Source organism: Lonchura striata, chromosome 13, assembly GCF_050655825.1.
Source record: "Lonchura striata isolate lonStrDom1 chromosome 13, ASM5065582v1, whole genome shotgun sequence".
NCBI classification, from domain to species: Eukaryota; Metazoa; Chordata; class Aves; order Passeriformes; family Estrildidae; genus Lonchura; species Lonchura striata.
In genome coordinates this window covers 17,850,093-17,877,384 of record NC_140715.1, presented here as the reverse complement: position 1 = coordinate 17,877,384, position 27,292 = coordinate 17,850,093, and positions in this window count along the sequence as shown.

The window sequence follows — 27,292 nt, the reverse complement described above, 5'->3', positions numbered from 1 at the left end:
CCTCCACCACAACGGAGGAATGTCCTCTTTAAAGCCTCTTCCCTACTGCCATATTTATTTGATTTACGGGCGAAATTTGTAAAATAGTCCCATCAGAAAAGGAGTCCTTAAAGCATCTTAGAGAATCTATAACAAAAAATATTCACCAAAGGGCTCCCCTGTGCTATTAGTATTTGCACTGCTGTGGTGCCTGAGGCCCCAGCTGAGATCAAGGCCTCGGTGGTGGCCAGGGTACAACAAGATAATGAGAGACAGGTTTCCCTCACTGCCCTGCCATGACCAAGAAAAAAGGGAAATAGACTGAGAAAAGGTGGCTGAAGAAATAGATCTCAGGAAAGAACCCCCTTCTCCTGTTTCTAAGGCAGATCATCACTCAGATCATTAAATATGCACCCAAAATATCGCTGTCAGCCATTGCTCAGGCTGGTGATGCCGGCACAGGTGCAGAGCTCCTAAGCCACATTTTGCCTGTTCAAAACTCGAGTGTTGGAACAAAACAGCTTTGCCCTCTCTCAGCTGCAGGTTACTGAAGAAAGAAGAAGATCCCAGAGCAAGTTTGGCACTGTAAAGCGAAATTCTTGATCTGATGCTGCAATTTGAGGCAGGAGCAGAAAGGCCTCTCTGGAGGGAGCAGGAGCTCGTGTTACTAACAAGACATCATTACTGATTTCTTCCACTTCTCAGGTTTGATGTAGAAAATCATTTGTGGACAATGATAATACGTTGACTTAAGTTCTTAAACAGAAATCCACAAATTGTTCAATTGATTCTGCCAGGCCCGAGACAACGGGGCTGGCTCAGGGTTTATCTCCAAGGATTATAATGTGTAATTGGCAAAATGTCAATTCCTTATTATCGCTTTTCACAAGCCAAAAGAGCTGTGCTAAATTGGGGTTAAGGCTGACCTTACAGAACAGCAATTTAGGGTAATACCAATCGCCTTAAAAACACTGCATCACCACAGCAAATCTGTTAAAATCCAAGAGGTCAAAATTAAGGTTAAAATTACAGAAAAAGAAAACATGTATTAATGGTATGGAAATTCCATGCAAACATTCCTGGCTCTGCCAACTTCAGAAGAAATTCTCATGTGAAGTAGCTGGTTTTTAAATCATCAAACATCATTATCATTTTCCCTCAAGAGAAAGTTTGCTGTCACTAAAAAAAAACTCTCATTATATTGGGATAATCAGAGAAAATAGTATATTTTAATACAAGAAAAGAGTCAAAGAACTTTCCATGTTTAATCAGAGTAAACCAAGCAAGATTTATTTAGGCAGAGGATATGATTGTTCCTTATAAACATCACAGTTTAGAGACAGGGAAGGGCATTAAAGCACAATGGTAAATAAAGAAAAATGGGAATAAATTATCCAGGAGTGAACTTAGCTCTAAGTGAGGAGGATCCTTGCTGGCAGGGCACTGATATCCTGAAATAAACTCATAGTCTGAAATATTTGGGAAAGAAAAATAAGCAATATTCTGAACTATTTGGAAAGGGAAAGCTACAAGTATAACTATTAAGGTATAGGTTGATAAATTCATTCAATAAATTATATTAAGGGGTTTCCTGTGACAGTCCTGACCTGAGGTAAAAGACCTCTGAGATCTTTCTCCTTGTCCATGATAAAACTGATGCCAACAGCTGGATCACAGGAGAGGGAAGCAAGAATTCATCTCTGTTAAGAGCTGCCAAGGCTTCATAGCTATTTGAAATAGATTTTTTAAAAAACCGTGGGCATTCAACTGTGTACAAATTAATACTTCATCATGGCTGAGATCAATAGAAAATGGCAGCCAGTCTGAGAGCTGGAATTCGTGGGGCATTCCCAAGGGAATTCTCTGTATTTGCTGTTTTGGCAGCTTCTACCAACTTTCAGTTACTAAGAAAAACATGGGAAAAAATGACCATTAGGGCCATAAAATGCATTCAAATATAGCCCTTGTGTGAGATTTCTATGAATTTTAATTTAATGGGGAATGTCTGTAATGTTCTAGTAAATGTTTCTGGACAAGGGAAGTCAGATGTGGAAGGCAAGATTTATTGAAGAATCTATTCCTTCTTTATTTTAAGTTCCACAAGATTAACTGCTTCCCTTGTAAGTTTTTGGAAAGTTAATTCTGCCATCAAAAAGTAAATGCTGAATTTAGAAGGAGAAAGATTTAACAAGCACAAGAAAATGAGTGAGCCTGTGCTCATATGAAGCACCCAAGTTCAATCAATTCAGAGTGAAAAGCATTTTCATGGCAGGGGTTTTTAAGTGCTCCTGGCATTTATGAAAGGAGGGAGACCCTGAACTTCCCACTTGACTTTTTAAGTCTCAATACAGAGCAAAAATAATCATTTGCCTTCAGACTTGCTGTTTTCAAGAAGGATTTCTTCCCCTGTTTTCACAGCAAGTGCTGTAAAGGAAAGTGAGATGGAAGAAATTCTCCAAAAATATAGAGAAGGGAGAAGAGAGCAGTGAGTGAGCGTTGGCTGTTCTGAGCCCATCCAGGATTCAGGGAGGCTCCCAGTTCCTTCCAAAATCCCTCTGAACACCACAGCCCTTCTTCTCAGCCAGGAGAAATCCACTCACCCCTTTTAGCATCACGGCAGACACAGGTGAGGTTTTTTCTCTGCAAACTTTTCTACAGGTAATTACTTTTTTATCCCCTTAAAGGCTTAGGAAACATCCTGAAGAATCTCTGTGACAGGAGTAAATTTAATAGGAGAAGCTGAGATATTTTGCACTTCCTTGAACTCCCTGAGTTTTGGTGCACAAATATCTGTGAGTCTCTGCCTCTGTGTTGTTCCACACTTGATGAAACAGAGGAAATCACTGAGTGCTGTGACATATTCCCATCTTTGGGGCAATGGGTTGTCCCACATTTGGCAAGGGAGGACAGACTCCTGTCTTCAAATTTTCCTTTTTAGAGCCCAAACCATTCCATGACTCCATGATTTTATAAGCTTGTTCCTTCCTCAGAACAGCTCAGGTGCAATTTTATTTAACTTCCCTGGATGGGATTGATTTTCCTAAAATGCAGCAGCATTATTTCCACCCCTGCCATTTTCTGTTAAGTCAGGCAGCTCTTATCAGAATTGTGGAACTGGTGAAATCCACATCAGTTTCTCCTATTTCTTTCTGCTTGTATGATTAAAAAAAAAAAATAGAATAATAAAACTCTTTTATTACAAAGTGCATTTCAAAGGCCTTGGCTTGTTACTCTACAATTAGTGATTTTGTGTTGGCACCCCAGGCCCAGAGCCAAATCATAAAAATAAAGGAGAGAGGATGAAATGTACACACTTTTTGTGATATCATCATAGGCAAACAAAGAGGCAAAGCAAAGGCACCAACACGAAGCTGCCAGGACTAATTATTGGGTGGGATGTGAGGCACAGAGTGAACAAAGAACGAGAAAAAGCATCCAGTGTTCCATGGCTGCACTTCATAGGTGTCCACAGGACACTTCTCCCTAAATTCTGGCACGTTCAGCTTCCAGGGGTTACTCAGTTGTAAGGCTCTGTCAGCCTTTAATCTTGGATATTGAATATTCTTTTATCCTAAAGCCTCATGGTGCTGGAATATTTGTTAGCCAAAAAAGTCCTCTAAGCATGGAAAAAAAAAAAATCATTTTCTAAGAACAGGGACTTAAATGATAATAAATATGAAAGCTCACATTGACTTTTTTTTATTAACAGGGATTTTCTCCTGGTTATCCACTTTCTCAATACTTGTTGGGGGTCAGTACATTTCAGCCTTCCATCTTTCTGTAAAATATATCTGAAATTAATTAACGTGTTCAACAATTAATAGAAATGCAGAGATAAACATGCATAGGAAGAGAAACTGTGAACATCTTTCCCTAGAAAGCAATATTTACAAATAGCATTAAATGAGATGCAGGGTTTGGTATGGAAAGCAATGCAATGATTTGTGAATTAGGAATTTTTGTTATTTTAAGCAAATGTTTGTGGAAAAGGGCTGAAATTAAATGTGTGATACTGTTAGATGGGATAAATCACAGTTTACACATTGCAAAAGGGATCCTGTGTCAGGAGTTCTCAAACATTTCCACTCGAGGAAATAGATTTTCTCATAGATAATCGTTCCTTGCTTTTGATTATAAAATATCTCATGTGTATCTAGAGTAATTTGCTTGCATGGCATCCAAGTGCGAGCAGGAAACAATTCAGACTATTTTACATTGTCTATTAATTAAAGCAGAAAGAAATTAGGAGGGGTCACAAAAATGTCATCCCTTTGAACCAACCTCAAGATGCAGAGGAGCAGCCCATAAAGGGCAGTAAAAGCTGTGAGACACAGAATAAAACACCTGAGGTCAATGACTGTGAGGTGCAAATGAGGCCCAGGACACACCTTGTGCTGAGTGAACGGGCTGTTTATTAATAAACAGAGAGTGGTATGTGGAAAACAATCTTTTTCCATCCTCATCCTGAGTCAAGTAAGCAGCATTTAAGCTGGGGTTTAATTGGGCCTTTTGTAGGCAGCAGCTCGGTTTGAGAAATTGGGATTTGAAGGAACTCTTAAGAGCTGGAATTTTCCAGCGCTGCAACTTTGCTTCAGGGGGTCTTGGCTTTTATTGAATGGTCCTTGGATAGGAGCAAAATAAAACACGGCCTTGGCAGGGCAAGGGGATAACGTAAGAGGGAAAGACAATGGTGCAGGAGTCCATGGCAAAAAATCAAAGGCAGGAGTTGTTACACTCATCAGATTGAAAGCAGTGAGGAAAAAAGCAGTAGCAGCAGGACGTAGCTGTGAAAACAGAGCCATTGTTTTTGTGCCCTGTTAGACTCAGCACCTCTTACTGGCACTTTTATATCGAAGCTCCTGTCCTGACAACTCATTTACCTCCAGTGCCGTAAGAAATGGATACTGGCACGTTGCTGACATTACCTGATTAATTAACTAATAAAATACCACTAATTGCAGAGATGGAGGAGCAAAGCAGGCCTGTGGAATATTGATTTTGATGGCTGATAGCGCTGCTGAGCCCTGAGAGGGGAGGCTGAGCTGATGTGTTTTGCAGACAGAACTGTTTGCCTGACAGAGCATCACATTAATGAGGCAAACTCTGACTTTTGCACAGTGGAGAGATCAAGACGTAAATATCAGGGTGTAACCCAGCAGAGGAAAATCCTCTAAAGACTTGTTGAAAGATGTGGTATCAAATGAATTGCTTACTTCTTAGAGACTGCTTTGATATTTATTGGTTCAAATTGCTCCACTGACTCACTCTTGCATAAGCTTTCATGCCCCATTTTAATCTTGACATTTCGGGAAGCCAGGCTGAGGCAGGGTAATGACTGGCTTTACAAAGGATCAAAATGAAAAAGAAGAAGCTGGGCTGTAATAATTATAGACTGTGTAAAAAAAAAAAAAATACATTGAGAAAACAGAGTGAGAAACAATCATCCAGTAATGAATGGGGCAGTAATGCCAAGATGTTTAGAAAACAGAGCCCTGACTTTGGGAAGTCAGGCAGTGCTGGATTTGTATTTTAAGGTACACAAATAGTTTTAGTGTCTGTCTGAGAGTGTCATCTCCTCCACATAATCTCCTGAGTCATGCATCTGAAAACTTGGGGATTTATCTGGGAAATAAACTTCACTTTCTCCCCGAATTCTGGGGACACGGGACAACAGGGGAATAGGGAAGGCACTAAAGGGGTGAAATCTACCTCAACCCTTCCAAAACATGTTGCAGCATTGTAGCTGCTATTTCTCTTCTATTGGTACATGAAAATGAGATTTATTGTTCAATACAAGGCCTAACTGTGAGCAGGCCATGAATTGCACTCTGTCAACAGCACCAGTGGAGAACGGGATAAAATATGGGATAAATGTCAGACATTAAGGAAGAAACTGCCTTATCACATCTTGGAAGGGCCATTTTTGGGGGTAAAACAGGGCAGAGTGAGACCAGGTCAGCTTTCATGTTTCTAGGTGACCTCTGGGATGTTTTATCTTGGCCTATCCCTGGCACTACATAATTGTGAGTTGCTGCCCACTGGAACAAAGAGCATCCAGCTTTTTTAAGACTGCAGGACAGAAAGCATTCCTGAAGTAAACCCTTCTAATAAGGGAAAATACCAGTGTGCTTGAAATATTAGTAAACAAATGATTCAAAGCAGCCACTGAGGCCCACAAGGCCAGTGATTCAGCACCTCAGGAATTCATGCCAATTTTAATTCTCACCTGAAGAATACCTGGAGCTGCTGGATGCACTGGAGCAGCCTGCAGCTCCCTCTCTGTCACTGCTCAGCCTCATTGCCTGGACATGCATTTCGGAGCTGAAGCAGTGAGGATGGAGCCAGAAATAGCTGTGGTTAACCCAGTCATTCACAGAAAGACCTGTGCTCTGCTTTCAGAACAAATGTGCCCTCTTGGAGCTCTTGGTGCTCCTTATTTTCCAGCTGCTCGTGAGATCCCAGCTTCCTTTAATCACATCACAACCTCAGACCAGCAGCCCTCCAGGGCAGAGATTTCTCTGTGTTTCCTGATGGATATAAATTGTCCAATATTGTCCAAACATGATTGTTGGGAGTTCTCAGAAAAGCCTGAGGAGCTTAATGACCTGGAAGGAAAAGAAGAAAGGCCCATATATTTGAAAATAGAAATTTCCATGCATTTGCCTGGAGCAGATGCAAAATCCATTCTAATAAACTGTATTTCAGATAAAATTTCATTGTAGACGTGTAGTTCATAAGCACAACAAAATTTGGGTTAATAAATTGTTTCAGACAGTGCCATTTGAAGTTGTTTTTTCCTTCTGTATTATTGTTCCATGTAATTCTGTGAGGTGGTGTTGAAAGCTGGGGTGAAAGGATGCTGTTATGATGGTGTGACCTGAGTTTTCCTATACATCTTGGGCTAGATAAAAATTTCACCTGGCTCATAAAATAGGTAACATGGTGCTCTTAGCCTTGCCAGGGAAAACTGGGAGCCAATCTGTTGCTGCCAGGTCTGTTCTACACAAACACAAATATAGCTTGGAGCAGAATAAATCCAGCAGAGGCAGGTTGTTCATTGTTTCTCATTATTTTGGAGTGTAAAATTTGTCATATATCAAAAAAAAGCCAAAAAAACCTGAGGTAGAAAGACAATGACCATCCAAGACTTGACTTTTCAGTTTAAAGTTTGTCTAAAATGCTTTTCTTGCAATAAATGAAGTAGTGACCAACTTCCCAGATAAAGAACTCCTGTACCTCTTGTATCAGGGAAATGAATATTTCAGTCTTCCTCTCTGGAGTATTCATCCCTAAGAACAGAGTGAAATTTGGAGTGGTTATCTGACCTTTGATATGCAGACCAAAACAAAATACAGCAAGATGTGAAAATAAATTGAATTTTTAATGCTTTTTAATGGTGTTTCATCCCACTTTTAGCAGAAATTGAGTACCAGGTTCTCCCAGCTGTAGTTTAGCTGGGGGAATAAGTACTTTAAACTTGTGTGAACATGATGGAAAGGCACAAAACTACTGATCCCACACTAAATCTGGTCTTGGATATCCATAATTTTACATCAAGGCCAAATGTATCCTGAACTTGGGTCAGAGAGAAAGAAGGAAAATGCTGGAGGTGTCAGTTCATAAAGCAAAGTGTGGAGATCTGATCACCAAACCCAGAGCCATAAATGTTCCCTGATTATTGATTCCCCCTCGCCTTGGAACGAATCCTCCCTGGAAGTGCTTTGAGCGTTAAATACCGTTGATCAACATTTAATATAGATCAGCCTTGATAGAGATCTAGGCTGGGCTTAATTTCTTTTAGCCTGAATACTCCCACCTCCCTGAAAACATGTGATTAAACTGTTCTGATTTCTGTTTTAGATGAAGAACTCTGTCTCCACCGAAAACAAAAGAAGGTTCTGTCGCAAGACAAATTGAATCAAATTCTCCAGGAGTTTTCCAGTTCAATTAAGCTGTGGGATAGTCCCTATCTTAGGTGCAAATCTCTCTGTGCATTACAGGACCACAGACAGGGATGTGGCAAAAGGTAAAACGGGGAGTTATGTCTTTAAGGGCTGGTTGGAGACACTTGTAATCTCGTTTTATTGGTGGTACCCTCCCCAGCATAATGAACTTTGATGAAATTGCAGTGGCGCCTGTGAAGCTGAGCAGGCTTTGCCAGGGAAAGACCTCCCATGAACAAAATCGCCCGGGCAACAACTCCACACTGCAGCCAAGGCAGAAACTCTGGCAAAGTCACCTCTTCCCATCTCTTAACTCCTGCAAGTCTCCTTTCTAAGCCCCACATATAAAAAAAAAAAAATTTAAAAAAATAAAAAGGAAAAAATTACCCATTTATATCTGTGGCTAAGCCATAGAGCTTAAAAACAAAATTAATACATTTTGTGAGAATCCACTGCATGGTTCAAAATGGCTCCGAGTTCAGCAGCCAGCAAAGTTACAAGGACCAAAAGGCTTTGCCACTAAGTTCATTCTCTAAGGAAATGAATTGTGGAAGACTTTAAATAGCAATATTTTTAATTCAGCAAGTTTCCACCCCCTGCCAGACTTGGAGAGATGGGAATAGGAATCTGTAAATTCATCATTGTTGTTTTTAAGAAGCTGGATCCAGGGAGTACAAACATTTAATAATGGGTATAATTAAATTCTTTGCCAGTCAGTTTGACTCAGGAGCCAATTGGCACCACAATGTCATTTCATTTACATAAAATATGGAATAATTCTGATTCAGAGAACCGTGATTTCACAGAACTGGAACTGCAGATGAAATAAAGGTAAAAGAAATCAGGTTTAGGAACATCTCTCTGATAACATCTCTCAGTTTTGGAGTTTAGATATTCAAACTCTGATATTTTATAGTAAAACTCCGGTCCAAGTCAGCTACAAGCACAATAATTTTCAGTATAACAAATTACATTGGGCACTTTAATTTCCAGATGATTAAATGAAGATACCTTCAAGTGACCTGAATTTGATAGATGATATTAAACCAAGCCTGAAAATCAGACTCTCCTTGGTGGAAAACCTGAGGGATCAACTAACAAGGAGATTTTTGCTGTCTTGGTGATGAACTGTCCTAAGAACTGCATTTTCAGTGAATATGAAGTGACATTTGAAAACTTCGCTGAAAGTTGATCCAGATGTTTAATCTGACCAAGCTGGTTCATCTCTGCATATAAATAAATTCTCTTTTTGGTTGAGAGTGAAAATGCAGCACTTCCTTCTTTGTCTTGGGTTTCTCAAACAAGCATTAAATTCTTATAAATCAGTGACAGCAAGGAAAGATTTCTGGGATTGTTTTTTGTTGGGAATTTTCATTTCGAAACAGGATTTATGCTTTAATAGGCTCCTTCTCAGCAACACTTGAGGGAGTAGCATCTACAGAGAGACAAATATAAATTGCAGTCAAATCACAGCCAGGTTTACTGGGAATGTTCAGAGCTTCAACCTCCATTAGGGCTCCTCAGACCATGAAAAAAGGGTTGAGTGGAAATCCTGGCTTAGAACACCTTTTCTTCTTCTTCTTTTTCTTCAGACACTCATCCCTTTGCCCTGCAGCTTCCTCAGTTATGTCTCCCATGAAACTGAAAATATTTGACTAGAATAAATAAAAAGGCCATTCTTTCCCAGTTTTGCCCTAATTCAAGGGAATTCCCTGGTCTGCCAATTCCATCACCAAGTCCCAAAATACCTGCTCTGGCACAGTGAGGAAGGTGATACTCACAGGATGGGAAAGAGGAATGGGATGGAAGAGGAAGGACAGGAGTTAATGCCTATACTGTTCCTGGTGCTGAACTCTGCAGGGTCCCACTGCTGTCCAACAGTTCTCCCCAACACCAGCCAGACATGGCCAGAAATATCCCAGGCTTTGGAGGTTTTAGGTTTTCCTGAGGCTGTGCAATCTTGCATTCATCCACAAACGGGAGATTTTAGGACAGATCCAAGTCCTAAAGGACTTGGAAGCACTTCAAGAGCTCAAAGAAGATCCAACAGAAGGATCAGCTGTGTCCATGCAGCTGCTTCCACCCACCTGGACTCAGGATTGTGTGAGGGATGAAGGATCCAGGTCTGGGCCATGCCCAGAGATCCCGAGGAGCCACAGGCTGGTCAGATCACCCCGGAGCTGGGAGTGCCCATCGCCCTGATTGCGTGGTCACAGAGCCTGAGATTGTGCCCTTTGCACAATGAGTTCCTGATTGCTCATGAAAGCTTTGGGATGTTTGTGGCAAAGGATTGGTGACTTAGTTTCTCATTGTCTGCATGTCAGTGGGGTCAGATTCTTAATTGTCCTGAGGCAAATTAAATTCCAGCTCTGCCATCCAAACGAGACTGCAAACACGGGGCGAGCAGCTATTGTGTGGCTCTCGCCCATCTCTGCTCAGCTGTCACTGAAGGAGCAGCTCCCTGTCTGTTTTACCTGCAGAAACTAAAAGTACGTGGTGCCCTTTTAATCTGGAAACAAAAGAGAACAAAGGCAAACAAATGGAGGCCAAATTATCTCGCCTTGAGATCTGAGTTTTCTCCATATTGAACTTCTGGTACCTACTTAATGAGCCCGGGTTGTTGCTCGCTAGTGAGCGAGAACAAAGCAAAGTGACTCATGCTGCCTTGTTATTGTTACATAATCTATACAAGTCATTTATTTTTATGGTTAATTACTGGATTAGTTAAGTATATTGGAAATGTAAAGAGATGTGGAGTTAGGAGAGGTTCAGTGTCTGTTAATGTGTGCAGGATGTCTGTGAGTATCCAGAGGGAAATCTGTGTAAAGAACAGCTGATTTCAGGGCTGATCACCTGAATTTACACCTCTGCGTGCAGCTGGGCTCCCTTCAGCCTCAGCAGGCACTCAGGTTGGGCAGAGCCCTTTTTAGAGTGACAAACCCCCCTTTTTTTAACCTCTGTGAATAATTCCTGCTGAGGGCACCTAGAGTCAAGATGTGGCTCCTCCTCGCATGAGCACAAGCGACCCCCAAAATCTCTCTCTGTATTAATCACACAGAGCTGGCAGAGGATGAGCTGTAAATCTTCCCAACTCAGCTGCTAGAGGTCGGTTTGTGTTGGTTTTTTTTTTATTAAAATGCAGCAACAAGAACTCCTCAGAAGTGGCTGGCTGCACCTCACTATGCAGCAACCACCCAAGCGCGCATTTGAAGTCGCAAACATCACAAAGTGACCTAAATTGGGGATACCTGCTGAGGCATCAGTTTAATATGGAATTACTGCCCTGTTTTTATTGTAATGACCAATTAAGGATCAGCACCTCAGAAACCTCAGGTGGCTGATTTACAGGGAGCACAAGAAGCACAAGCACAGCCCTCGCCAAGCTGCCCTGGTGGAGCGGCCAGCGCCGGCGTGTTGTGCCAGGGTCACCCATCACCATGGTGCTGGCAGGGCTCCCTGGTGTTTGGCTGCCCAGCAGCGAGCCCTCCTCGGTGCCAGGGATGAATTGTGAGCAGGGCAGTTGCTAGGAGCTCGGGGAAACACGAGGGCTCCCTGCTTTCCACACAGCTCCACCTCAAAGCCACCCAGGCCGGGGAAGCTCGGACAACACGTGCTGCGTGGGGCAGGGACTCACAGGCTGTTCTTCTGGGTCTTTTTAAAACAAATTTTTATTTAACCTCTGCTTTGACCCAGCACCTGAGTGTGTTGCCCAGATATGCTCCATTTCAGTTTATTTAACCAGAATGTTTGCTTACTCAGTGACCACTGGAGGGGAACTACTGTTCTTATTAATTCCACAATGGGTATTTGTTGCTTCTTGTTTTCTGACATTTTCTTGATGACCATAATTGCAGAGTTCTTGTTTTCAGATAATAAATGCACGTGTCTATTTGCTCAGGTATTATGTAATTGATGCCCAGCTATTAATTAAAGATCTAGACTCAATGTCTCTGAAGCTGCCTCCGGATATTTGTCCTTATTGTGTCATACCTTGGATGCACAAACAGGGAAACCACGGGCAGCTTTGCATGGGCTCTGCTCCTTCCCTTTAATAAAGGAGCCTAAATTCAGGAGTTGCAAAGAAGGATTATACAGAGCGAGGAATATTTTTCTGATGGGATTTTGATTCTTCCTTCTTTCCCTGGGCTGCCAACGTTTCCCTTCAGAAGCTGACGCTCAAACATAATGAGCTGTTTGCTCTGCACTGCTCTCCACAGGCCCTGCTCACTAAAAGGAGTTTATTTTGCCTTTATTGCTGTTGCTGTTAATAGCAGGGCAAGGCTATAGCTGGCACTGGGAGCAGGATGAAGATTTCATGGGTGAAAAGAGAAATCAGACATTGCAAATTCACTGCAGGGAGAAGACGGATTGGTTGCTCTCGTTCCCCAGAGCCCATTTGGGAAAATATGTTATATGATCCTGTGAACAAATTGTTACTTTTCCAGACAAGTCTGTTTTCTGTGTAAACACTTTTACTGTAGCAATGTACAAGAACAACACTTTCAATCCAAAACTCAACAAAAATAGACACCCCAGAACATTTGGAACTTGTTAAATTCCAGAAGGGAAAAAAAAAGGAAAGAGAGGCTACAAAGGGAAAAAAAAGCTTTCCACTTTTAAATGTTCTGATTTTTGTATTTTTAAGGGTCTAAAACTCCCGTCAGAGAGTTCTGAAGTTTTTCAAAGCAAAGTTTCAGCTTGGAGAGGCAGAAATTGTTTTGAGTCCACTTAGTAAGAAGTCATTACCTCTGAAGAGCAAAGTTAATGAGCTTGGGAAGGCAGGATTCGGTTCCTACCCCTTTCACAGACTTCCTGTTCCCCTCAGGAAAATCCCTGAGCACCTTTGTGACTCAGTTTCCTCACTGCCAAATGAGAAAACACCTTCTGAGCACGCAGGGAGGGATGGAGCTGCAGAAATGCAGGGCTTTATCACCAGCAGGTGCAACTCGTGTTCCTCCCTGCAGCCCAAGAACCTTCGGCTGGGATGGGCTCCTCTCAGAAATTCTGCTTCTCTGGAACCAAAAAGGTTTGGTGGAGAAGTGATTTTGTTGTGTTATGATGGAAAATCTGCCAAAGATTTTGCTTTGAGACACTTCAAGATTGTATCAGTGCAGTTAAATGTCTCATTTATTTATCAGCTGTACCAGTCAGGGCAGTGTTGATCTTATCAGAGCCAAGTCCTTCAGCTTTTTAATCCTTGTGCAGACCATTAGGCATCCCGGAAAGCTGCTGAAACTTCACTTTTAAAATACTGCTTCACTTGAAAAGAAAATGTGATTTTTTTCCTGGACAAAAGGACCGTCACTAACCCCCAAAACAGACCAAAGGTTTTGTCCTCATCCCTTTGAGTGGTCACAGCCCCCCAAAGGCAGAGGCATTATCTGAACACAAAATCACCAACTTTATTTTACACCTGGGAGTGCTGTCAGCAGCTTACGGTGAGCACGTGTTAAAATAAGGAATTAACATTTCTGCCTTGTTCCTGAGCTGGAAACACTGGGTGGTTTTTTTTAAATTTTTTTCCATTCCCTAGATAAATTAAATCTTTTGCTGTTAATTAAATCTTTTTCTGGAGCTCTCAGAGTCCTCATCTCTTTCAGCATTTGTGTTACAGAGTGAGGAGTGCAGCCCAGGTTTGGAGGGGCTGCTGCAACCTCGTATTTCCATACGCAGAAAATACACACAGCTCCTGATCCAGCATCACAAAATTCTGCCTTCATTTCATCCTGCACAACAAAATGAACCCCATGAGAACACTGGCATGATCTCTTGGCTCCACGGGCTTGGCTGCCCCAGGCTCAGCTTCTGAAGGTTTCAGAACTTTTATCCCAGTTCAGATAATATTGCCAAAACTCAGGCTGTCGTCTCTATAAAGTAATTGCCTGTCCAAGTCTTTACAGTCTCTACACTGGTTTAATAACGAGTAATTAGTTGAATAAGTCCAATTAATGCCTTTGTACAGATCTGAGATTGGAGTAGGATTGTAGGTCAGGTTTAATTTTAAAATACATTAGAATTTCTATCAGTCTGAACACACCCAGGGCAATGCTATTATGGGCTTTCCCATGAATACATATGAATCATGATTTGGCCTCGGAGCCCAGATCTAGCAGTGCATGTTTAAATCTCTAAAGCCTATCTAGAACTGGAATTTTCTCTGCAAATGGGGCCTCGGTTTTTTTAATTTCTCAAAAAAACCTTCTCTACAGCCAGCGCCACCCGTGAAGGAGAAAATCACTGCACAGTCTGCAAGTGGAACAGAGAAACCCTGAGTGTGAGCTTTGTATCAGATGATGCTTCACAGAGGATCCTCAAATTCCTGAACAGCAAAACCCCCAGAGATCCACACCTGACCAAGGCTGGGCTTTTCAGGAGCTGCTGAGATCCATGAATTTCAATTTCCATTTTCATTTTAATGGGTGACTTGCTGCAGGGCTCTGGCAGCCCTTGCCCCAGCCCTCGTCTCAGGCTGTGGCAGTGCAGGGAGACTCTCTCTGAGCAGTTTTCTGGCTGAAAAGCAACATTTGCCTTTAAGATTAACGGGCCAGGAAAACTTCACAGCCCTCTGGACAAAATGTTGTTGAGGCATTAGAGGCACAAAAGGATGAGCAGTGTTTTGCAAGGCAGCTCATTTACTGAGTGTCATTAAAAGCTCCTGTACCTCCCTGGTGTGTTGTTCTCATTATTAAAAGATAGACAATATTACACTAATTGGAGGTGAGTGTTTTAAGTGCTGTTTTTATCCTCTATCACTCCTCTGGGTGATCAGAGCTATCTGTTCTTGCCCCTCCCTGACAAATTTCCTCCAAAGTGGATTCTATATGAATGATTAAATTAATTGCTATCTATTCTGGATCATTAGCAGCTGGATTCTGATATTCCAGTTAAATTTTAAATTGTTTCTTTTTATTTCATTGACATTTATCACTGAGCTGAAGGGAGTATCCCAGCGAGATTCCCTGTTGTTCCCTGTATCAGTTTCCCATTCTGAACGTTTCAGGCTAATAATAAAAGGAATTATAATACACATTTCTAGGTATGGAAATTCAAAAAACAATAATAATAATAAACAGTAATAATAAGAAATAATAATAGGTGTTATTTGAATATAGGTGGTTCGGAGCAGCTAATGGACTCAGACCACCAAAAATGTCACTTTTACGACTTGGGCCCTGCCATCCTCACAGCGGTGACACCCAGAGCCTGCTGACATTTTTTGTGAGCACTTTTCTTGCTGATTTGAAGGTTGTTCCCTGCTAAGTTTAGAGATTGTCCCTCAATTCTTCTGCTGGACAAGGAGAAATGCAGTTTAGGTGAGGTGAACTGACAACCATCACCTCAGTGGGTTATTATTGTTTATGACGTGCAATTTAAAAGCCAAATTTTCCAACAATTTATGGATGTAATTATGCACCTAATTTGCACAGTTATTTTAGACTGATGTATAATATTGGCTAAATGCAAGTTCAGCTGGGCGAGCACAGGGCTGGAACAGCCCCAAATGCTCCCTGGTGTGTTTTTCCAGGGGATGATGCCACATTTAACATAATCTCTTCTAACTACAGTGAGCACTAAGTCAACCCTGCTAATAGTTTCACACCAGCTAAAGCCACATTATTTTTCAAGGTGAGAACATCCATTATTCTCAAGAGAAGAAATCTCTGACTTTGTAGTTTGGCAGGAAAGGGCAGTGGTCAGACAAAAAAATTAACAGGGCTGAGCAAGTGAGCTGCTCCTTTTTGAAGTGCAGGTCACAGGAGCAGCACAGCTTGGGAATTTTCATTTGGGTTTTCCAGGTGACACAGAATTCATGTGAGTAATGCACAATATACGAATCCATGGGCTCATCAGTAAGGATTTTGGCACATTCTTTCAGAGCCCACAGCCTCTGAAGGGTGCAAAAGGTTCCCCAGCCTTGGACAGGCTTGGAAATCCATCCTTGTCACAAACAGCACAGGGAAAAAGAAATGTTGCAATTCCTGCTGTCACCCTGCCCAAAGCCAGGCCAGTCATGGGGCCAAAATTCACCCACAAAAGTAATGTTATTGAAGGATTTTCAGGAAGCTGCTTCAATAACTCAAGATTAAATCTCCTGAGTGTTTGGCTTTGCCCAGTGCCACACTGGGGAGTTCAAAGCCAGAGGTTTCAGAGGGGAGGGGTCTCTGTTGCTGTAAAAGCCCCAAGGCCCCTGATGGCAACAAGAAAATAGAAATAAATATAAAAGAGCAATTCTAGCACTGTATTTGGTGGTTACTAAGTACTTCCACAGCTCAGCTGAGCTGACTGCTTCATAAAAGAGATTAAGCTGAAGAGGATCCATATGAAACTGGATTTATGGGGAGCCCATGTGGCTGTAAATCACTGACAGGGCTCTTGTCTGACTACCTCATGTAACAGAATGATCACATTCCACAGCAAGATAGAAATTACTCATTTAATTCCATGGTAAGAGAAATCCTGGATGAAATTGAAGTTTTAGGAGCCACTCATATGCGTTCACTTTGGCTTCATGGTCTTTAAAATCTCTCAAATAGCTTTGAAGTGAGGTTATTTATTAAAAATTTAAAAAACAAACTAAGTTAAATTCAGACAGCAGTACAAAACAGACAAACAAATATCTGACCTGAATGAACATTTCACAAATATAATTCAAATAACAAACGAACAGCACAGCACAAAAACAACATTGTCATGATTATGAAGCTTAAAACTATTTTCTCCAAGCTTGCCTGCCTTCAAAGATATTTAAAACATGCTTCTCCTCCAGCATGTATTAGTGTCAATCAAAAATAATTCTGCTCAGGTCAATGGATTTACACAATTGCAAAATTAGTATAAGTGAGAGGACAATCAGAGCTTTTGTATACTACAAAAATCTCTCTTAATAGCAACAGCAATAGAGAAGAAGGAGGTGGGAGGTGCTTTTCCAGGACAGGCTGGGTGGATGAACAAGAAAAACCTGCTGAGCTTGTGAGTGAGGATTTGGAGGAGGAGCTGCAGCATTAATTTAACCATTAATTCACTCCTTTCAAATTTCCCCTTTCCTGTCTTTTCCTCCATCTGGCACGTTCAGCAGCAGCTGGGCTGTAGGTTTAAAATCAGAGTGCAGAGCTCTCCATCACACAGGATCCATAAGAAACAGGGAAGTTGAGAATTACATCCTGGGATGGGAGCAGTGATTTTGGGGGTGGCAATGTGTGTCCCTCCAGCCTGGGGGTCTGCCCACCCTCTGCAGCTGCAGGGACAGCTGGGTGGGTGGGCTGGTGGCTCCAGGGGTGGCTCCAGGGAAAGGTGCCCTCAGGGGGCACATTCCCAACACAGATCCCTGGCAGGGATCTGCCCTTCACCTGCAGGGACTTTTCTGCCACCAGTGCCCAAACAAGGGGACATCAGGATTTCACTGCCCGTGGGGGCTGTCCAAACCAGCTGTGCCCTCCCTGACTGGGACAGGCAACGTGAGTCTCTCAGGACATGGAAAACCACGGCCAAAAGGGAAGGAGAAGACACAGCACTGAAATCCTTCGTGTGGTGTGACTCCACAGACGTGCCCGAAATGGATTTGTTCAAATCAGATTCCCAGGTCACAGGAGCCACTAAAAATTGTCACTAAACATCTTTTGTTGGAAGTCTTGATGGGCTCAGAGACAAAAGTAAGTAGAGATGTGTGGAGAAAATGCTCCTATTTCTTGCAGAGGGTCTTCCCTGGCCACAGAAGATCCATGTTTGGAGTTGAGAAATGGATCATTTCCTTATAGAAAAGAGATTGTCCCTGCATCAACAGATGTTTAAACCTTGCCAGCCAGAGAGGAAAATCCACTTACTCAGGACAAAATATAACTTCCTTAAAACTGCTGGGACTTTGCCAGCAGCTTAAGCCACAAATAATTTACCCAGAGAATATGAAGTCAACAAGCTCTGGAACTGTGGGAACTGCAACTGTTGAATAAATCATTCATGAATCTCATTTAACTAAGGACAATTATAATATCCCAAAGCAATAGAGATCAGAATGTTCCAGATAAACACAGATCAGGCTCTCAGCTGAGAGCAGAGCAAGGCTTCACTGAAACTTTGAACTCAATGCTCAGAGCCCTGGACCAGAGAGTCCTGAAATTCTCAGGGCATCCTTTATTGCTCAGAACCCTTTTTGTGGTGCTCAGAGCCCTGGACCAGGGTATCCTGCACTGCTCAGGGCACCCTTTATGCTCAAAGCCCTGTTCAAAAGATGTTCTGCAATGCTCAGGAGGGGTCCTGAGATGCTCAGAGCCCTTTTTGGGAGTGTCCTGTGATGCTCAAAGGGTGCCCTGCAATATTCAGAGGCCTGGATCAGCCTTGCACTGTTTAGGGCATCCTTAATGCTCTGAAGGCCACGTTCCTCTGTCACTTTGGGCTGGGGAAGTAGAACAAGCACTTGGGGAGTTCATTTTCTGTTTTGATCTGTGCATCAGAGTTATTTAGTGGAGCAGAGACCAGTTCTGAAGGATGTAAAAGTTCCTTTTGAGCTGATGGGAACAGCAAGAGCTCTCCCCCAGGAGCCAGGCCCTGGCAGGGAGGAGGCACCACCACGTCCTGACAGCCCCAGGAGTTCCTGGTTGTGCTGGCAGAGTCTCTTTGCCAACCCAGGACTGCCCTGGGGCCACATTTCTCCTCCCTGTGGCTGTGCAGAGCCTCCACTGCTCCCTCCCAGCTGCCTGTACTTTGATATTTGGCTGCAGGGGAAGGCCAGGGGTGCAGGAGACACAAACCCAATGGCTCTGCCCTGCTCCCAGCAGGATTCCCTCTTCCCAAGGCTCTCTCCTCCCTCGCCCCCACGCTCCTGTCCCGACCCTGGCTGGCTCTCAGTGCAAACAGAACCAGACATGTCGTGATTTTGGGTCGCCACCCCCATGAAAACCTGGCTGAGCTTTTGCCTGAGAATAGGAACTGCTTGGGATTTTACTTTTCCCATTCAAAAAATGGAAGATAGAAAGCTCTGAGGTTTCTTGCTGTTTTTATTCCCGTTTTGCTTCTCCCTGGGGAGTCTGTCACAGTTCAGTGGGGTATTTCACCTTCTGTCCTGCTCTTGCTGGCAAACAACAAGAGGGAAATTTGGACACGTCATCCCAGCTCTAAGAGGGTTTCTCATTTCATTTCTCAGCCTCCTGAGGCTCTAGGAGGGAATCCCACCTCCAGACAGCTCATAAAGTCATTTGTGACACAGGATGTCCCAGTTACTATATAGGAATGTTGAAAGCATTTTATTTTCTCCCCTTTGATTTTTATTGGTTGAGCTCCCAGTGCTCTGTGAGTAATTACACCATTTGCTTTATGTCTTGCTTTTCTAATGACTAATACCAAAATATATGTACAAGCAAATGGAAGCGTATTACTGAGTGATTAACAATGGACAATTAGGATTAATTAAGGCAATTATTTTAATAAATAAGAATTAGTAAAATATATCCATAAACAAAGCCGTGGCTCATATTTAGCAGGGCTGATGCAGGCTAAAGAAACAGAACTGTGACAATTGAGAGCAGAGGCAAGGAGGAGACAGAGATGATTAAAGAGAAATAGTTGTGTACATAAAAAATGTAATTAGGCATAAGACAGAATGTGCATATCCAGACTGCTCTATCCCTGGCAAGGGTGTTTCATTTCATCTCTTACCACTAGAAATGGGATTTACACACAGCCATTCCTGTGTAACCATGTCCTTAAACTCCCATCTCTTTCTCAAAGAGGTCACAGAGGCATAAAACTGCCCTAAGAAACAACAGGAAAATCATTCTCTCCCGTCCCTTTTCAGCACCTCAGCTGTGCTCGTAGCACCAACAGGATGATCTGTCCTGGAGGTTCTGAGCTGGGAGTGAAATTCTGAGTGCTCTAAACAAGATATGCTCTGACAACACTGAAAGCAAATAAAATACAACGTTTCTTTTAAGCCTTCTGCACGTATTGATGAGATTCTTTAACGCTTGATTTTTTTGACTGGTTTTGGGTGAGTGGAAGTTTGTCTGTGGCAGAGTTTCAAAGTGCCCCAGATTCCTCAGCTTCCATCACCTCTGCAAAGGACAAAGCCTGGCGTGGCCACACTGGAGGATGATCCTGCTCCTGTGGCACCACAAGTGAGAGTTTTCCCCGGGGCTAATCTGCCCAATTAAATGGATATGGTTCATTACTGGGCACTGTTAACCTTTGGCACAATCAGATCAACAGAAAGAAGTGCCAGCAGAGCTGTAAAACGGAAGCAAACCTCAAGGTTTGATGTCCTAGACAAGTGCCAGTAGCTTTTCTCCCTACTACAAAGTGTTTGAGTAGACTGGAGTGCTTAAATTACAATCAAATGTCAGTAAATGGCTGCTAGAGGGTTTAAGAACCAGAGTGGTAGGAAAGGACAATGAAACCCTGAGAGTGGTGCCACAGAACAAGGATATGGTGTCCCCAGCCCTATTCGAACAGTGGTTTTAAAGAGTGTTTAAAAGTTGGTTCTTTTTGGCTGGGATGCTTTTGGGTATAAAGCTGTCAGAGGCACAGCCAGGCTCTCCCCTCCTGCAGCAGAGCCCAGCTGCTGCCTCAGCTCTGCATTTTTTGTCATGAAGAACTCCCAGTCCCAGCAGAGCCTCGTACAGCATCTCTGATAAATCAAACTGCATTTCTGTGGGTGCTGAAGGTCAGCACAGTGACAGGAGCACACTCACAGCTGAGACACCAAAGCAGAGAATCTCACAAGTCCATGATTATTCTCTTTGTGTGCTTTGCCTGCTCTTTTTGGCCACGATTAAACAGGTTTAATACATGGTTTAAGATTTTCCTGAGCTGGTGCCTCGATTTGTTACTATGCAGCTGAGGTTTTGGTGGTTATCAGGATTTTTCTCTGGTGGAGGGGAAGGAATTAAGAAAGAGTCCAGAAAAGTGCATCCCATTGCCCCAAGTCCAAGCTGGAGGCCTGCAGATGTTTCACTACCTAGAAAACTGCACAATTTGAAGGGTAAATAATGTGTTACATTAGACATGAAAACAAGTCTGTTTCAGTCCATTCTCTGGGAACAAAATAAAAGGCACAAATTGTTTTTTTTCTTTAGCATGGAAGAACATCAAAATGATATTTATCTCCCTCTTGGGAGAGATGGAATTGAAAGCATTTTAATTCATAAATATCTGGGTTCTTTTTTTTCTGGAAGCTGCCTGAGAATCCAGAGAGGGCAGGGAGCTCCAAGTTTAAAACCACACTGGCAAACCCAGGTAGAGCAGCTCCCTTCCAGCTCCCAAACTTGGTTATTCCCAGGGAATCTCTTTTTCTGCTGCCTCTGGAGCACAGCCCTTCCAGCCAGCTTTTGAGCCTGTTGTGGCCACTTGATTGAGCCATCATTTTATTGTATGGCTTTTGTAACCTCTCTTGCCTCACTCTCATGCTGCCAATAAATCAGAATTTCCCTTTGCCATGTGCAGGTTTGGAAGGGTTTTGGAGGTTTGAAGGAAAGAAGGGGAGCTCAAGGTTTGCTGTTTGGGGTCAGTGCATTTATTTCACTGTGTAAGCAAATAGAGGCAGAGTTTTCTGTTAAGGTTTTCAGGCAGAGCAGTCCAAGAGGCAATTTCCTGTCCTAAGTAGTGTTATAATTAGGATTGCCACTGGAATGAGACACTCTGTGCCCATATTATGGTGTTACACCATGTTAGCATTTAATTGTCACACCTGACAGACTTCCACACCCCCACATTTGGAGAGGGGAACCTCTCATAACGCTGCTTTTGACAGCCTGGCTTTAAATTCCCTGTAGTATTCCTCAATCAATATTTCCATTCACATAGCTATCAGCAGAGGACCGGGGACAGCGGATAAATGATCACAAAATTTTGTGGACATTTATTATCTGTACAAAGGCACACACATTTATCAGCATCTTGGCTCCAGCAAAGCAGGAATGTCAAGAGAAAAATGTTTGGATTCGGTGATCAAGGGAAAGCTCTCCAATCCAGCTGTGCCAGCCCAGGAGTCCTCCTGAGTTCTGTTCATAAAAGTAAATCAGCTGAAGCTGTCCACACACACACACACACACACCAGATTTAGGGGATCACAATTTGTGCTTCCACTCTGGCAAAAAGACACTTCTGCCACCAGCAGCAGCATCCGTGGGCAGTTTATAACCCCAGCATCCTTTTATGTTTGCAGAGCAACCAGAAGACGCTGAAAAGGATAAAAAATGAAGACTAAAAGAAGAATAAACTGCGAGCTGCAGGCCTGGCTGGCGGGTGAGGAGCTGTTGGTATTGCAGGAGCCTCCCCAGGTCATTAGGAGGCAGCGGAAGTGCTGCAGCCCCAAATTCCTGTCATTGCATCTGCCAGGAGGCCTCTGGCGTGTAACCAGATCTCAGCCCTGCTTTAGGGCTCCCTGATCTTTGCCTTCAGACTTCTGGGCAGGATTAATTTACATAGGGCTGGAAACAAGCGTGGCACTGGCCCGTCGGCTTGAGTTACACGCAAGGAACACCAATAAACTTCCTGGTGGGGCTAATAAAGGAAATTGGGGAGGAAGGAACAGTCTATCAATTATCAATAGGAGAGAAGCTGCAGGAATCGAGCGAATTAAAGTGTGCAAAGCAAGGAGTTGGATGTTGGGATTCAAAAGGGGACTCGGAGCTCTCTTATTTTGAGCAAAATTCCATTTACAGACTGGCAGAAGAAGAGAAAAATAAGCCCAGAGTATGACAGGAGACAGCACTCTGGAAAGAAACAAGAAGGGGATGATTTATTCCTAGTTGGGAGGAGTGGAGATGTGCCACTTTTCAGAAGATATGAGGGGGAAAAAACAGCTTTTGGGGGTGAGGGGGATTTTCTTGAACCATTTGTTTACATCATTGTTTTGGTGCCACTCCTATTTTGCTCTGATGCCCAATAAATGAAAATTCAAAAGTAATTTTCACTGGAAAATGAATTCCAGTGAGAACAGTACCTCTGTATTCAGTGCTGAATCTGACCCAGGGAAAAAACAGGGACAACATGGAAGAAGACAGAATCCGGCTCTTGTGGAGAGTTTTCCCCATCACCACCCTCCAGTTAATGTTTTTTTTTTTACCAATAGCTAAATCTGCTCCATTTCCAAGGATCCCATGCTGCATCTCAAACATATTCATACTTTCTGCCTTGGATCTAAGTTTTCTTCCAATTTGAACTTGCCATCCTTTCTGCAACTTATTTCTGCTTGTTTCCTTATAGTAGTAGTAGTAGTAGTAATAATAAGAATAATTTTAATAAATGGGTAAATACTTTCTCCTTTCACCCTTTTACATTCAGATTTCACACCAACCCGCATGAGAGATTAAGAACAAGATCCAGGAGAGCAAAAACAAATATTTGGTCTTGTAACACGCTTCCATGAGATCATGGATCAGAAACAAAGTGCCAGAAAGCCCAAAAATGGGACATTCCCTAACCCAGGCCTAAGTCTGAGCACTCTGCTAAGGCCCTTTTTGGCAGATGGGCTGTGCAGAGGGATTTCCTTGGCCGACGAGCTCCTTATGAACTCCTCCTTAAATTTGTGCTTTTCAGTAGTTGGAGTCAGGATTTGGAAAGTTGTTTATTATTCAACCATCTCTTCCAAAGCAAGGGAAACTCTGTTTATAAGAAGCTTCAAAAGCCTCTGTCACAGCTATCAAGGCTCTACACTCTGTGCCTTTGCCAAGTCAAATTAGGTTATTTTACTTGATATTAAGTCTGACAAGCAAAGAGCCTGTGAAAACCAGAATCCCAACTGGGTGTGCCTCCCCCAACCCGCTCCATTTTTGAGGGCAAGAATTCCTACAGTAGCCCTATTCTTCACTCTCATATTTCTGTCTGTATTTATCTTGTCTGGAAATTCCCCTCACTGTGTCCTAGACCTCTTTCAGTATTCAGATTCTCCAAGAATGTGACCAACTTTGTTTTGGCAAACTGGTCTCACCACACAGAAATGTCTCTGTGGGCTTTGGTTTCTGTTTACCTCCACAGATGATAAATTTATTGTCATGCTAATTTGCAGGTCCACTGAGTGTATCAGACTTGTGGGTTCCTCCATCTCCTATAAAAATACCCTTCTGTTACATCATTTCCTGGTGAGGATTGTGCCAAGTTAATTTGTGTATGAACAGCCATAGATAACGAGGCAAAATATTAATAACATGTTGCCTATTTAGAAAGCAGGACCAACTCTTTGAGGACAGAGGGATCATGGAAGATTTCACTCCTTACTGCCTATCCAGGAAAAGCTTCCACGAATCTGCTTTGACCATGTGGAAAACAGGTCTTTGAGACCCACAATGGTCCAAAACCCATGGAACTATTTATTCAAATCATACTTGCACTTTACTGAATAAAGCTGTAAATGTTGGCCTAAATGCTTCCAAAAGTCACTACCACAGATTTCCCTCCATCATTTTGGGAGCCCAGCCCCAGGACAGCTCCATCACTGTCTGGTTTAGCACTCTCATTTCAGTGTGGCCACAAAAACTGAAGCAGAATTTAAATATATTCTTCAACAGAATGAAATACGAATCTGCATTATCATGGAAACATGAAATAATCTAATAATAGAACAGTCTGGGTTGGAAGGGACCTTAGAGATCACCTGGATCCAGTCCCCCTGCCCTGAATCATCCTGTGAAGAGAGGATATTTCTCCTTCTCTGACAATTCCTGTGCTCCAGGAAGAGTTGCTGGTAAACAGAAAAGGAGCTCCAAAGGGGCTGGTGGAGCTGTGTGTGAGGTGTTCTCATCTTTCCATGCCCTTTTCTGCCTGCAGCCCAGAAGAGCCATTCCCACAAGGCTGGGATGAAGGAGCCTGAGGGATCCTTGACTTTTCCAGGCCATCAGAGGGTCAGGGATGTCACTCTGCACTCTGACTCAGTGCTGATGGAGAACACCCCAAAAAAGGGTGATCCCACCCCAAAAAAGGGTGATCCCACCCCTGCATTCCAGGCAAATGGCACCAGGCTGGCACTGGGTGTCTGTGCCACATCCCAAAGCCCCAAAGAAGAGCTCTTTCCTTGCCACAGAGGGGGAAGTGAAGGAGAAACACAGCAGGAGAAAGCCTGGGCAAAGTAGGAGCCCGCAGTTTTATGAGGGAGCAGTGGGTCGGGGGTGTAAATTTAACTGTCACACTCATGTACAATTGAAATGCACATAGAAAGTCTGGGAATGTCACTTTATTGAGTCCTCAGCACAGGCAGTGTGCACTCCAGGAGAGGCTCCTGTCTTACACCCTGGGGATAATGTCACTGGTTTGGGATTCATGAACGGGGTCTGCACAGGAAGAGGGGATTATGCTGGCAATGCGAGAATCCAGCACCAGCAATATTTACAAGCTATAAATCCAGCTGTTAATTTCAGGTTATCAAAACCAATCACTGTCTCTCTCAGCTCTCAAACAACATCTCATCATCATCATCATCATCACCATCATCATCACACCAGTAATAGCCCCTGCAGAATGAACTCAGAGTGAAGCTGAATTTCCTGAAGTGCTTTGCGTTCCTTTCCTTCTCTAAACATTGAATCCCAGCCTCAATTAACAAGATATTTCTTGCTTAGGCAGGAGAGGGGGCAGGAGGGGGAGAGGTCTTCAAGAAATACATGCACGGCTTTCAGGAAGCAGAAATGTGTTTGTAATTTGCAACAGGAGGGAAAATAAAAGACTGAAAAGAAAGATTGATTCCAGTTTTCAGACTATTAAATCAATGTCAACTTATCAAATCCTTGTATTTCCTGGAAGGAGAACAAAGGTAACATAAATGAATATGTTTCCAGATTTGTGATCTGTTTACAGTTATATTGTGCACTTATTAGCAGTATGTCTATTCAACCACAATTAGAAAGACTACCCTTTTTCCTTTGAGTTTCATGTGTAAATTTGTACTCAGAGGAGTGATAAACAAAAATCAGTCTCTACAGGAGCTGTTCAGACAAGCACTCTTCAGACTTTACTACCGACAGCTGTGCCGAAATACTTCCCCAACCACAGGACAGCAGCTGCCAGCTGTTCTAACCCTACACACAGAGCTCATGCTCTGCCTTGCAGCCTTGTCCCACTGCTCCATCTCCCAGGCATCAGCTCTGAGCCTTTTCTGTTGCCTCTACACAGAAATGATTTATTAGAGTGCAATTTTATCATCTTCAGGTGGAGCCAGTGCCCATCCACCCAGCACAGAGCCCTACGAGGACAAAAACCCCATCCCATCGTCAGGATAGTTCCATATCCCAAATCTGCAGAGCAATAAAAAAGCCTTTTACAGCACAAAACATCTGCAGTTTGGGTTTCAACATGTTCTGAGATGTGGCAGAGGTAGAGAGTCTGATCTTTTTTGGCTTTCTTCTCCATCAGCCTTGTTGTCTAATTTTGTACTAATAAGCTTTTATTGTCTCAAGTGACAGGATCTTTATGCATCCTTGGGGATAATGATCTATGGTGCTCTCGAGCTGTCATTTTGATGAGAGATTGACTGGGTTGAATAAACAGGTCAATCCTAACATAAAGATTATCATGGAAAATCAGCTGTCAGAGGCCCTGCTTAATTTATTCTGACCTCATATCACAGAAAGCAACACGAATCCTTCTGGAAATACCAGGACAGTTCTGGCTCAGTGCCAGCACTGACAAAGATATTTTGATCAATGGCAGGGTAGGTTCCTTTTACAATGAAATTAGGCGTGGTGTGTCTTCACCAGAGCCCAACAAATCATTGCATGCTGCTTTTTCTTCTCAATCCTTCCTCTGAGGAACAGTATCCAGCAGATTGGGTTCAGAGTGCAGCAGGGCTGGAGACAGAGATTCCACCAGATTTCACACCAAAATCTTCATGGCTCTTTTTCCCACGGCTCTCTGCTCCTCGTGTTCTGCTTCCCCTGTGCTCTTTGACAATAAGGTCTCATAAAACACAAGAGTGAAATGACATGACCACATCTCTCAAACTCTGCATTTTGAAACCATCTTTCACTTTCTAAAAACTTAATCTGTAGGAAAATGGATGCATTTCCCTTGGTTTTTTGGGTTTTTTTTTTCCCAGAACTAATATGAATTTCCTATGTTTCTTAGTTGTTTACTGAAAGAAGACATTAGTGAGAGAGGTAGAAATTTCCTGAAACACTCTGACCAACCTGATGTCTCCACTTCTCATGGTAAAAACCAGGCAGTACATGAGTGCAACACCATTGAAAGAGAAACCCTTTCCAGGAGAACTCCTCTTGGGTCATTTTAAGGTTTTTTTCCCAGCCCTGTGTCGTGATAGGTGTCTTAGGTGGCAAGAACATCAGATTTAATAAGGAAATCCTGGGAATAAAATCAAAGAGTGGGCAGATGTAAAATGCTGTGTCTGGGTGCAGTCATCAGCTTCCAAATGTCTGGGGGGGATGAACATTTCT